Raw genomic sequence first — 4,396 nt, 5'->3', positions numbered from 1 at the left:
CTATCATTAGGTGGTAGTCACCTTCGTCTTATTTGCCGTCCGATTGCTTGAGATCTGTGCGGTTCCTAACGGGTTGCGGGTAAAATAAAATAGGATTTTTTCCCACTTGGATAGTCAACTTCCGATTTTCTTGGGCTAGCCTCATATATCGCTTGGCAGAGAAGATGCAACGGAAACCCTTTATATCTCTCAAAAGCTCTCTTTCTCTATCTCCATGTTTCACGAAAATCAAAGTCTCCACGTGAAGTTGTATCAGAAAAATCATTAGATGCAAAAGGAGGTATGCGTAATGCATCTTTCTGTGATTTCTACACACGCATCATGCAAATTGATTGTTAATTGTTCCTAATTTCCATTCATATGCAGTGGCCGCCGGCAATTATAGCTGACTGGATTAGGCGCATGGATGGATGTTCCAAGGTACTAGTATTCATCTAGCGGACCCAATCTATAATGTTCTCCCTAATCGATTTTTAATATGAGCGGATCTTTTTGCGATCTACAGAACATGTCCGCCGTGCAAGGTTGCGATGCGCAATGACTGCCAATATAAGAGTGTTGTGGTGCAGCGACGGTGACAACGATGTACACGGCGGATGAGTGACTTCTCTATGTGGTAGCAGAGACAACGATGTAGGCTCCACATCGCGGGCAGGTGACTGGCGAGGCGGCGGTGGCGACTGCGCCACAAGACTGTGTATGGCCGACATGTGATTGCTCCGGCGCGACAGCAGCGGCGGCAGCGAAGGCGACGATGTACAAATACTCGCACAGCACACTCCATCGTGAGATGACAATGTATGAGAAGGATATGATGGTTCAATCATAGGTTCAGCCGTTTATGACCATGAATGTAATTGTACTATCGTTTTCATCAGCGTGATATGTATACTCCATTTACTGTACTATATGAGATATACGAGATGCTATCCTTTTAATGATACTCCATACTATTTTGTATATACTTTTTTCTACTATGAATTACTATTTACCAACTCCATACTATCTTAAAAAAAAATACCAACTCCATACTACTATATTCTTTTTGAAGGTTACTTCATACTATAGTTTTGGCTCTTGAGCATACTCCATACCTTTTTTTGTAACTTTTAGTATGAAGCGTTTCATACTCCATACTCCATACTATATTCTTTTTTGAAGGTTACTTAATATACTATATTTTTGGCTCTTGAGCATACTCCATACCTTTTTGTACACTTTTACTATGAAGCGCTTCATACTCCATACTCCATCTTAATATCAAGTAGATATTCTAGGATTTATTTTTTGAGTATATAGTATGGACAATTAGAACGCTGGGAATATACAATATATACACTATAAAGTTTTGGAGTAGATATAGAACTATGATCTCTTTGGAATTAAGGAGAATATATATAATAAGCATTTTCAGAACATCTTACGTAGATTGAATGGGCAGTATGTGTCCACTAGGTTGTTTTAAAATCAATGTCTCCTAGTGGATAGCTAGCTAGCACTTATCCATTTTTTAGAGGAAAGGCATACGCCCGACTTTATAGATAAAGCCATAAGGCAGGTAGCAACAGCATCACCGAAACATATCAAACACACCCAAGCCCCAACGTTGGGCAGGACAACGCGAATAAAATCATGGTACATGGCTCCCACGCCAGTACACGGCACGCAGGCCGGAATAGAAGGAACCAACTAAGCTAAAGACTCAGGCCCAAAAGAATCCCTCAATCAACGTGCTCTTGTCTGCATAACTGAGACGCCGTGGTCCGGATTTTGTCGATCAGCATAGATAGCGCCTCTTGGTCGTCGGCTTTAGTCAATGATTTCCACTGCTGCAGGAAAGCACACGATTTAAATAAGCAGTCAGCCGGTTTAGCCGGAAACACGTGCTCGATAGTAAATTTGTTCCTAGTAGTCCACACAGACCAGCATAAAGCCCCCAAGCCCACCCAAAAGATCCGTCTAGAAACACCGGAAAGGTTGGATGCCAGGCTGCGCAACTCAGCAAAGGATGCAGGGGCCCAAGACACATGAAGCCAGTCCCGCACACAACTCCAAATAAGCTTAGCCAGGTGACAGTGAAAAAAGATATGATCCGCGTCCTCCACCTCACCACAAAGAGCACAAAACTGGGAACCCGGCCCGTTTCTCTTACGAATCTGATCAGCCGAGGGCATCCGGCCTCGAAAGGCTTGCCACAAGAAATTTTTTATCTTAGGGGGAATACGGGCCTTCCAAACTTTGGAAAAACGACTGGTAGGTGTGCCACCAACTAGCTTAGAATAAAGCGACTTAACAGAGAACCGCCCAGAGGCAGAAAGCGGCCAGAGCACCGAGTCCCTGACCGTCGAGAGCGTAGGGAAGAGGGCAGTAAGACGTTGCCAATCTTCAAACTCTACAGGCGACAGAGAACGGCGAAAGGCCAGGTTCCACCCCTGGGAAGCAAGCATCGCAATAGAAATATTAGGGTCAGAGCAGTAAGAGAAAAGGGTAGGGAAGGTCACCGAGAGGGGTGAATCTCCACACCACCAGTCAAGCCAAAACCGAATAGAGGAACCATCCCCAACAACAAACTTAGCAAAAGATTGAAAAACAGGTCTAACTTTGACCAGAGACTTCCAAAACTGAGAGCCACCACGCGGCAGAGCGAACATCGGGCTAGAGGATGGGAAATATTTAGCCTTAAGGATCAACAACCAAAGGGGTTGTTCCTCAGCGCTCATAATCTTCCACCACCATTTAATCATCAGGAATTGGTTCATGATGGAAGTATTGAGAATCCCTAACCCCCCAAGGTTTTTGGGCCTGCACATCAGTTTCCATTTGACGAAGCGATATTTGCGGCGGTTGTTCGCAACATTCCAGTAAAACGCCCCACGGTGTTTGTCAAAACCAGCATGAATCCCAGCCGACAAGAGAAAGAAGCCCATAAGGAACATGGGGAGGGAGGAGAGACAGGCATTAATTAGGGCCACTTTACCAGCGTTCGTATTATATCTACCCCGCCAAGGAAGGACCCTGTTTCCCACCTTAGTGACTATCGGGGCAAAATCTTTGGCATGTAGCACATCCGGGGAAATAGACAGCCCCAAGTATTTGAACGGATAGGAGCCCTGCTTACAGTTAAGAAGGTCGGCCACTCGCGCGGCTTCCGACCCGTCCACACCAGCCACAATTACTTCGCTCTTGGCAAAGTTAATCTTAAGCCCCGACATAGCCTCGAAGCAGAGTAAAATAAAATTGAGGTGGGCAAGGCAGGCCTCATTCATCTCGACCAGAATAATAGTGTCGTCCACATATTGGAGATGGGTGAGACCATGGGGAATGAGATTAGAGCAAACCAGAGTAATGTGCCCAGTGGCAGCCGCCCTAGAAAGGAGGCGAGATAAAGCATCTGCAACGAAATTGAATAGGATGGGAGAGGTAGGATCGCCTTGCCTCAGGCCCCTACCATTGGCAAAGAATTTGCTAACCTGACCATTAACATTGATGGCAGTGTGGCCTCCCGAGACCAACTGCATAATCCTATGGACGAGGGGCCCCTCGAACCCTTTGGCCAATAAAACTCTACGCAAAAAATGCCAACTCACCGAGTCATAGGCCTTCTCAAAGTCTAATTTTAGAATCACCGTTTTCGACTTACGAATCTTAAGATCATGAACGATTTCATGCAAACAGAGGACCCCGTCCAGAATGAAACGACCCTTGATGAAAGCCGACTGGAAAGGGCTAATGGTACGGTGGGCAATGGGGGAGAAACGAGTGGCTAACCCTTTAGCCGGAAACTTGGCGAAGTTATTAATGAGGGCGATCGGCCTAAATTGCGAGATCAAATTAGCAGCACTTATCCATTGAGTGAGGTACTCTGCATGCGGCCATGATATTAGCAGGTTGTTGCTAATCCGTGGGCTGCCAAACATTTTTTTAACTAAATAATTAACGTAGAGTTGAACAATAACAGGTTTTTTGGTATCCACTAACCCAATTGGTGCTACGGTCTGAGGGACACGTGGAGGCCAAAGAATTAGGTGGTAACTACCACCACTTGTAGATAAAATTTGTCTTATATATATATATATATATTCGTCACCCTGGGTGGGGAATAGTTATTCTTCACCCCCCTCTATTTTAACATCAATGCACCGTAATTTTACGTTTCGTAAATTTTGTCTTATTTCCGACATAAAAAAAGACCGTAATAATATATATAATCATCGTAAAAAATATTTCATGTTATGTAAAATTACAAACGTAAAAACATAGTGTAAAATACACATAAACTGCAAATTTTCTTGCCTTATGACCTATATTTTTATTTTTTATGCCAAATTTTACGTAGTGAATCAATAAGAATGTAACTATTTGAATTCTAAACGTAATTTAATTATGATATGATCGT

General features: G+C 43.8%; 1 long non-coding RNA gene across 1 annotated transcript; it reads left to right on the top strand.

Moving 5' to 3' along the window:
- Window positions 1–207: 207 nt before the first annotated feature.
- LOC123099772 (uncharacterized) lies at window positions 208–664 on the top strand. The gene is made up of 3 exons (XR_006448232.1): window positions 208–280; window positions 367–420; window positions 506–664. It is a non-coding gene; the product is annotated as an uncharacterized lncRNA (long non-coding RNA).
- Window positions 665–4,396: the final 3,732 nt, after the last annotated feature.

The sequence above is a fragment of the Triticum aestivum genome, chromosome 4D (genome assembly GCF_018294505.1).
Source record: "Triticum aestivum cultivar Chinese Spring chromosome 4D, IWGSC CS RefSeq v2.1, whole genome shotgun sequence".
Taxonomy (NCBI): domain Eukaryota; kingdom Viridiplantae; phylum Streptophyta; class Magnoliopsida; order Poales; family Poaceae; genus Triticum; species Triticum aestivum.
This window is presented reverse-complemented; position numbering and strand designations above follow the sequence as displayed.